Below are 9485 nucleotides of genomic sequence, written 5' to 3'. Positions count from 1 at the left end.
CAGTTCCCCAATTGAATGAATGAATAAGAGCTCTTGTGAAAACACGTGCATCTGTGAGTTTCAAATTCAAAGCCTTGAAATAAATTTCTGAGAATGTTTTTGCCATAAAATGTGATAACTTGAATATTATTGGGAAAGTAACACAAAGAACATGGCTGCAGAGAATTCATTTAAACACTTGAATGAAATTTTCCCAGAAAATGTTTTGTGTTACTTCCGCTCTCGATGGCTCAAAAGGGGCAAATGGAAGATGAAATTGTAAACATAAATGCCTGAATGAATCTCCAGTATTATCTGAATAGAACTCTTTTATATGATCCATTTGTTATATGATCCTTACATAAAAAGCCTGCACCAAGTTCTCAGGCACTGCAATATTTCTATTTTTCTCATTCTCCAGAATGCCGCACATCTAACAAAATAGAATAAAATGGCATAAGGTGAAAGGTCAGACTACCTATTCAAAAGTCTGGCTTAACTAGAATCTTTTCATGACTTTCATAATATGTGCAAAGGCTAGCATTCAATATCATTATGATCCAAGCTTTGTTCTATCTTTTTAGTCCGTATAAAGACCACTGTAAAAAAACGTACAAAATATATTTTGATATACTAGAACACAGAGTGCATACAGACATTACACTTAGAAGTTCAGGGGATTAGATTAGGTAAAAAGAGGCTGCACCATCTAACTCAGCGATTCCTCACTTGAACAGTACAGACATTCCTGGGATCTGATCTACAATCATGTGGTTTGCTTTAAGATTGGGTACCAGTTTTGTAGACCTTCACCAGTGCTGGGAGCTGGCTAATGGGGTCTGTAGAGGGCTGGTGGAGTCTGGAGGGCAGGATCTTGGAGGATCAGAAGGGTTTACAAGGTCCAAAAGAGTTTGGTGGGACTAATTCTACTGCACATTAATGCATCATGGCAAAAACGATGCTAACGCACAGTAGAATTAGTCTACTGCGCATTAGCATCACTAGAAGGCCGTGTGCCAGCACTACTGCTCAGTAGCACTGGTTACTGAACATTGAGTTAGTACCTGTTATTACAGGGAGCCTATACATGAACACAGAAGCTGCTCCAACATGCTGGAATTCCCTTCATGTGCCCAGCTATACCAGGCAGTACATACACACTGCAGCCTCCCCTACATGTGCCCCATGCCTCACAGATGTGACATCATCACATCATCAACTCTATATGCTCCTGGCATTGAGCCCCCTGGCTCTTTTCTCTCTGCAACCCACAGGCACCAAGTTCTCTAGTGACTGGCTTTCTGCACTTCTCTCAGATTCCTGCCTCTGTGCCTCTCTCGGGTGCCTGACTCTGTGCCTCAACTGTAACCCTCTGGAGTTATGCGTGCTAAACCCCTCTGGTTCTATGGGCTCACCCAACTTGTACCTGTAGCCCTCTGGTGCTGTGGGCTCAATGAGTCCTTCTAGCTGCACCCTCCTGGCACTTGGGCTCACTGGGCCTCTGTAACTGTGCCCTCCTGGTGCTCTGGGCTCACTGCACCTTTCCAGCCACGTGTCTCTGGCACTATGCTTGCTGTGCCTGACACTGGACTCTACCCAAATCATATGCCCTCTCTCTCCAAGCACTAATGAAGCCTCCAAACCTCCCCTTCTAGCCTCATCCTGATCTTCTGGGGGTAAACATGAACACAAACACAAGCCCCTAGGCTATAACTTAAATACTAGCAACAACAACAATGCTATGCCCCTTTAAGGGGACAAACTTCCACTCAGAGTAACATGCCTGTAGTCATGTAGCACCTAGATAGCAGAGCTGGCAGTAGCAGGGAGAGCTGGGCAGGCAACCCCAGGTCTCAAGTAGCTTCAGCAGACAGGAGCTCCTTCCCTGTTAGTTGCCAGAGACAGAGTGTGTTTTCTAGCTACAGCCTGGGCTTATATATCCCAGAACCCTGCCTCCTGCTGGTCAGGTGATGTCGGCAGGTGGGGCCAATTACTCCCTTAGGCTGTTACCCCAGCAACCTGTTTGGCTTGCAAAGCTCCCTGGCCAGACTTCTTCAGCCTTAAGGAGCAGGCACGTTTTAGTGTCCTGCTACACACTGCTATAACCAGATTATTTGCAGGTGCTCTGATGTGTCTCTATTACTGTTATGAGCCTTTTACTTTTATGAATAGGGACCCCTGGAATTCATGCCGGAAGTGCACATTGCAACAGGTCCTTTAATCTTGTGGTTTCCACTGTGTGCACCCCTGTTACTGATTGGAAAAGGGGCCCTTGCTGCTCGCCACTTGCCTCTGATTAGCAGGGAAGTAAAACCTGTGGTTTTAAAGATGCCATAGTTTTTGCCTCCTGCTGCTGATTCACGGAAGTTTTCATGAAGTTAATTAGTTTACTTCATCCTTAGCACTGCATGTGTAGACACTGCATCTCAGAGCTGCAGAGCTAATCAGGCAACTGCAGTAAACATCTCATGTAGATGTGCCCACAGTTGAGGATCAATAGAAGGAAGCATCCTAGAAGAAATAGTAGAGTAAGAATAAACAGTTAGGAACTTACCTTTCATGCATGACTTTAAGGTAGTTACTATATAGCTTAACATTCACTTTAGAAATAAACAAAAAAAAATTTTGGAGGCTGAGAGAATTGCATTTCTTTTAACTTCACTTAACGTCTGTGGTATTGTTCCTAATTAGCAAACCACAAGAATTCCTTTCAACATGTCTGGCTCAAGTTACTGGCCTCCTTTCTTTTTTCAGAGAGCAATATGCCCTCAATTAACCTTTTTAATTTCAATGCAGGAGGTCAGAAACTGACCTACTACCAATAAACCTCAGAGAACTTCTCACCTCCCTAGTAATGAGAGAGAACTCTAGGAGCATGGCAGTCACCTAGACATAGTTATAGAAAGACCATTGTAAAAGGGTTCTTGGGTAGTAGGCAGTCAGAAAATGTGCTTTACTAATTCTTGAAATGAATGTAGAAACTCTGTAGTGAGGGTGTGAACCCTTCAATTTCCTAAAGTTTAAATGGCTTAAAAACCATTCCTCCAAACCACCAAATAAAGTCACAGAGCCAAATACTATTTCATCTCCTGCCTCTAAGGGGTATAGTTGCAATTTTTGGCATTTATACAGGTTCTGTTTCTACCTTTGTAGCTGTAATTGCCCTGTACTTCCTGGCTGAGCATGATCTCAGGCTCCAGAGCCAAATAGAATGGGCTTTCTACGTCTTGAATTTAAAATTAATTGAATAAAATGGATAGAAACAAAGTTTCTGCCATTTTTCTAAGCTAGACTTTTGCAGATATTGGCAAGCTGGAAGGAATTTAGTGAATATAAATAAAAATAATGGAGCAGTTGGGGGGTCTGACTTCTGAGGACTGATGAAGGCAGGGGCAGATCTGGGGAGTGGGGTACAGGGGTACATCCACACCCCACTTTGATTCCTGCTCCACCCAAACTTTAAAATCAACTATGGTATAGTGGCATTAGCATTCCTATTCAGACAGCAATGAAGGAGTTACTTGATTTCATCATTCATTATAATCTGTAATGGCTTCTAAACTTTTCATTCCTTAGATGTTAATGACCCTCTCTTCTTTTTAATGGTCTTAATGTTCCACTAATCAAGCTATTCCTTCTTCTGCAATTCTGCTGTCTGTTAGCTGCTCCTGGTAACGTAGCTCCTATTTCATAACCTGCAAACTGTTTTTAACTCTAGCTAAAAAAATTAACTCAGGTGTGGAAATATTAACTCAGGTGAACATTAATTCAGGTGTGGATATAACTTTCAGCAAAGCATTGGATGTGTTGTCAAGATGCCCAAGACAGCTTGATCTTGTTTATGAATCTAAAAGATCTGTACATTTAATTCTAATGATTACAGGATTAAAGAAACATCTGTTGATTATTTTTGCCTATTGTGTTGTGTTATATGTAATGATGTACCACAATATCTGCACCTCGCTTTTTAAAATCCTGGAACCACATATGGGTGAACGGGTCAGAATCTCATTTCAGAGGACAGATTTTATAGCTCACTAAATGGATGCATTATGGTCAAGCATTGTCTCATCCAAAGCTGATTAAAGTCTATAGAAAGACCCTTGTGGATCTTGATGAGCTTTGGATCAGTCCTATAATAGTAAGGGATATAGTACCTATTTTCAAAAAACTGAAAAAGGTGTAAACATCAGGGAATTAAGAGAATTAGTAGAGCAGTGGTGCTCAACCATTTTGCCTGGCAGACTGGATAGGCAATGCCTGATCTGTCCATTGGCCAGATCTGACTGGTGGACCTGATCCAGTGCCCAGGATGAGCATGATTGATCTCTATTCGGCCATGAAGACGTGGGCAGCCCAGCCCCGATTCAATTGCATGGGGAAGGGGGCTTATCTTGGCCCCAACTTGGTCCTGTGACATGGCAAAGAAGGGGCATGGACCAGCTCCGTGAGGGGAGGAGGGAGCATGACCCAGCTCTGCAAAGTGGGAGGGGCCATGGTCCATCCCCACAAGAGAGGATTTTGGAATTTGGCAGTGGGAGAGGGGGACAATAATAATTGCCATCGTTCCCCTGCTGCCAAATTTCTCTACCCATGGGGAACCCTGTGGGCCAAATACCATGGCTCCATGGGCCAGATTTGGCCCCTGGGCTGGAGGCTGAACATCCCAGTGTAGAGTAGTTCAGGCAGTTACATTGCCAAGAAAAGTCATTAGACAAAATCAAACAACAAAAAGGTTGCGCCCAAAATTCAAGAAACTGTAAATAATCCTGGATTGTAAACAGTCTTAGCAGTTTCCCAAGGAACATATCAAAAGCCTTATCATTTGTATAAATTAAAACCATACTGAACAAAACACATGATAAATCTGCTGTGACCAATTTTGTATTGGCAAGAATGATGGATTTATTCATTTCTAGTTTCTATGATTTTGATTCCTCCGCCTTCCCCTCTACCAGTTTCCATTTAGGAATATGTATATATGTTTCCAGATGTATCATAGACCTATCAAGCCCAGATATGCACATTATATATATTAAAATATTTATTAGAAATGAAAATGATGCCTTACAGCTTGAGAAAAAACTCTGCTTGGATATAGAAGAGTAAGGGCTTTTGTAAACTTTGTTTATGCCATGTAGTTGTTTTGCACTGTAGAACTGGATGGGAAAGTTTGTTCTTTGTTCTGAAAGAATAGATTTACCAAAATTAGATTAATGTTTTCAAATTGTTCATTTTATCACCCTCAAGTCACAACCATCATGCAAAAAACTGTATGTAGTAAAATCTTTTTTTTTGCACGCATGCATTCATTATCTGTATGTTGTAACTATCTAGTTTTGCAGTTTTCATTTGCATCATTAGGTTTCCTGGAACTCCAGTTTAATTTGTCACCAGTTACCAGTTTAGCTCATGAACTAGAAGCATTTTTCAAGGAAAAGACACGTGAAAGCATGTATGTCATTTGTATATTTTCACCTTCAATGAGACTAGCACTGAACAGGTAAGGCCTACAAAAGGATATCTGTTATGTACTTATATCACAAGTGAACATTTGTGTTCTGCATGAGCTGAAGTTCCTGGAAACATCACCAGAAATCAGGGGCATTATAGCCTGGCAAATGGCAGTAAAGGTCATGGTGGGGGGAAACACCAGATGATGCAACAAATACATCCTGAGATCCTAAAGTATTGCCCTCCTTGTCCCAGTAATTTGCCAAGGAAAAGAGGACTTGTGCCTTCAGCATCTCAAGCTCTAAAACCTAAACAACTGTAGCTGGGAAATTTTTTTTAAGAAGAGAAATTAATACTATGTGAATCACCCATGTTCACATAAGAACATGGGAGGTAAAATGGAGCTTCTCTGGACCAAGGCCAGGACTTTAATCACAACACCAAACACCCTCTCCATGTGATGTTTGTTTTTGATCTCTAACCCCATAGGCTAAATACAGGCATTCAAGAAGGCCAAGGCAGAAGCCAGTGGCAATGTGTCATGGGTGCACGGGGGTGCATGTGCACCCCCTGAGAACACCGATGCACCCCCTGACTGGCTGTGCTCCCTACTTAGGCAATGGGCAGGAGGGGCAGGTGGGAGTGCCGGTGCCCCCACTGTGAGCACTGGCCAGGGAGTGAGTGAGCCAGATGAAGGCCATGGCCACTTCCAGGAGCACTGCAACCACTCATCAGTCAGTAAGTTTTGCCACGGGGGACACCCCCTACCCAGTCGCTAACTGGTTGCTGGGGGGGCTCATGCCTCCCCCGACTAAAGTGGCACCAGTCACCCTGGCAGAAGAACACCCAGGGTGAGGTTGGAAGAACACGTTAGCCCTTGTGGGGGCAGGGCTCAAACCCAACAGCCCAAACCCAGCAGGCTCTTGTACATCTCCCAGCATGCCCTGTGGGCTCCCTGGGCCGCCAAAGACTCCTGAGTGGAGCTGAATGACAGACCCATCCCTGATTGGCTGGCAGGGACATCATGACTTTCCATCTGGAGCTGGTGCAGCAGCATGTGCCCTCATGGTCACAAGCCACCAGCTGGCGATTCAACACATGCCCATCCATAGATTCATAGATTCATAGATGCTAGGGTCGGAAGGGACCTCAATAGATCATCGAGTCCGACCCCCTGCATAAGCAGGAAAGAGTGCCGGGCCTACATTACCCCAGCTAGATACACATCCAACCTTCTCTTGAATACCCCCAGGGTAGGGGAGAGCACCACCTCCCTTGGGAGCCCGTTCCAGACCTTGGCCACTCAAACCGTGAAGAAGTTCCTCCTAATATCTAATCTAAATCTGCTCTCCTCCAGCTTGTGGCCATTATTTCTTGTAACCCCCAGGGGCGCCTTGGTGAATAAATACTCACCAATTCCCTTCTGTGCCCCCCTGACGAACTTATAGGCAGCCACCAGGTCGCCTCTCAACCTTCTCTTGCGAAGGCTGAAAAGGTCCAGTTCCTCTAATCTCTCCTCATAGGGCTTGGCCTGCAGGCCCTTAACCATACGAGTGGCCCTTCTCTGGACCCTCTCCAGGTTATCCGCATCTTTCTTGAAGTGCGGCGCCCAGAACTGCACGCAGTACTCCAGCTGCGGTCTGACCAGCGCCCGATAGAGGGGAAGCATCACCTCCTTGGACCTATTTGTCATGCATCTGCTGATGCACGATAAAGTGCCATTGGCTTTTCTGATGGTTTCGTCACACTGCCGACTCATGTTCATCTTGGAGTCTACTAGGACTCCAAGATCCCTTTCCACTTCCGTGCCACCCAGCAGGTCATTTCCTAGGCTGTAGGTGTGCTGGACATTTTTCCTCCCTAGATGCAGCACTTTGCATTTCTCCTTGTTGAACTGCATTCTGTTGTTTTCTGCCCACTTGTCTAACCTGTCCAGGTCTGCTTGCAGCTGTTCCCTGCCCTCCGGCGTGTCCACTTCGCCCCATAGCTTAGTGTCATCTGCAAACTTGGACAGAGTACATTTCACCCCCTCGTCCAAGTCGCTGATGAAGACATTAAAGAGTATCGGTCCAAGCACCGAGCCCTGCGGGACCCCACTGCCCACACTCTTCCAGGTCGAAACCGACCCATCCACCACAACTCTCTGGGTGCGACCCTCCAGCCAATTCTCCACCCACCGGACTGTGCAGTCATCCAAGTCACAGCCCCTTAACTTGTTCACCAGTATGGGGTGGGATACCGTGTCAAAGGCCTTCCTGAAGTCCAAGTATACGACATCCACCCCTCCTCCTGCGTCGAGGCGTTTTGTGACCTGGTCATAAAAAGAGACTAGATTGGTCAGGCACGATCTACCTGCCACGAACCCGTGCTGGTTTCCCCTCAGCATAATTTGTCCTGCCGGGCTCTCACAAATGTGAGCCTTGATAATTTTCTCAAAGATTTTGCCAAGGATGGAGGTGAGACTGACTGGCCTATAGTTACCCGGGTCCTCCTTCCTCCCCTTCTTGAAAATGGGAACCACATTGGCCCTTTTCCAGTCCTCCGGGACTTGACCCGTGCGCCACGAGCGTTCAAATATTCCCGCCAGTGGCTCTGCAATGATGTCGGCCAGTGCCTTCAGTACCCTCGGATGGAGCTCATCCGGGCCTGCCGACTTAAAGGCATCCAGTTCCTCCAAGTGACCCTGCACCACCTCAGGGTCCACGCATGGAAGTCTGGTGCCTTGCTGCTGCCTCCCTACACTCCCAGTGAGAGACTTGTCATGCCTCTCACTTAGGAACACTGAGGCGAAGAACTCGTTGAGGAGTTCAGCCTTGTCCCCTCTGTCCGTCACCAATTGTTTCTGCCCATTTAGCAGGGGTCCTATTCCTCCCTGGGCCTTCTTTTTACTCCCTATATATCTAAAAAACAATTTCTTATTGTCTTTTACTTGGGTTGCCATCCTCAGCTCCATGGTAGCTTTGGCCTGTCTAACTGCCTCCCTACAAGCACGAGCAGAAGAGGTATATTCCTCTTTGGTGATCTCTCCCTGTTTCCACTTTTTATGTGCTCCCCTTTTGGCCCTTAGTCTGCCCAGGATTTCTCTGGTCAGCCAGGGAAGCCTCCTGGCCCCTTTCCCTCTTTTACCTCGCACGTGCCCTGTGTCCACCGTGTGTGTGTGTGTGTGTGTGTGAGTGTGTGCACGTGCTCCACATGGGGGTTGCAGGTTGCTCTTAGGGTTTGATACAGTGAGTACCTTGGTGATGAGAACTGGATTCAACTGAAGGGAAGCTAGGAGACAGCGACCATGAGCTGATCACCTTCACCAACTTCTGTAAAGCTGGCAAGTCAGTCAGCAAAGCAGAGGTCCTCGACTTCAGGAAAGCTGACTTTGACAAGCTCAGGAGGCTTGTTGGTGAGGCCCTAAAAGACCACAACCCAAAGGGGAGGGGAGTTCAGGAAGAGTGGTTGCTGCTCAAGGGAGTGATCCTGGAAGCTCAAGCAATGTTTATCCTGTCTCGGAAGAAAGGCAGCAAAAGGGCACAGCAGCCCCCTTGGCCATGCAGGGAACTAGTGGACTTCCTGCATCTGAAAAGAAAAACCTATAAATAATGGAAGACTGGATCCACCCCAAAGAAGGAGTACTCTGCACTGGTTCAGATCTGTAGGGAGAGAACCAGGAAAGCCAAGGCTGAGACTGAACTCCAACTGGCTATACATGTTAAGGACAATAAAAAATCCTTTTTTAGATATGTGGGGAGCCAGAGGCAAAGCAAGGGTAACATTGGACCCCTGCTAAACCATATGGGTCAACTGACAACCGATGCCCAGGAAAAAGCCAACCTGCTTAATGGGTATTTTGCATTGGTTTTTCACCAGCCCCAAGGGACGGCCCTGCTCAATACGGTACAGGATGGCCGGGGTGAGGGAGAATTGTTACACTTCATCAATGTTGACCATGTGAAGGAACACCTTGAGAGGCTGTATACCTTCAAGTCAGCTGGCCCAGACAGCTTACACCCCAGGGTACTTAAGGAGCTGGAAAGCATCATAGCTCTGCCACTGGCACAGAT

General features: G+C 46.0%; 1 protein-coding gene across 1 annotated transcript in view; it reads left to right on the top strand.

The window, feature by feature from the left end:
- The window catches only part of GPD2 (glycerol-3-phosphate dehydrogenase 2), a 288808-nt gene extending 284922 nt beyond the window's left edge, over positions 1 to 3886 (top strand). The window contains exon 20 of the transcript XR_016442086.1: positions 1 to 3886. This exon is cut by the window's left edge and continues 606 nt beyond it. The gene's annotated coding sequence lies outside the window, so the exon portion shown is untranslated.
- The last annotated feature ends 5599 nt before the right edge of the window (positions 3887 to 9485 follow it).

The sequence above is a fragment of the Crocodylus siamensis genome, chromosome 4 (assembly GCF_052110815.1).
Source record: "Crocodylus siamensis isolate JL-2025a chromosome 4, ASM5211081v1, whole genome shotgun sequence".
Classification (NCBI taxonomy): domain Eukaryota; kingdom Metazoa; phylum Chordata; order Crocodylia; family Crocodylidae; genus Crocodylus; species Crocodylus siamensis.
The sequence above is the reverse complement of the archived record's forward strand: the minus strand, read 5'-3'. Positions and strand labels throughout refer to the sequence as shown.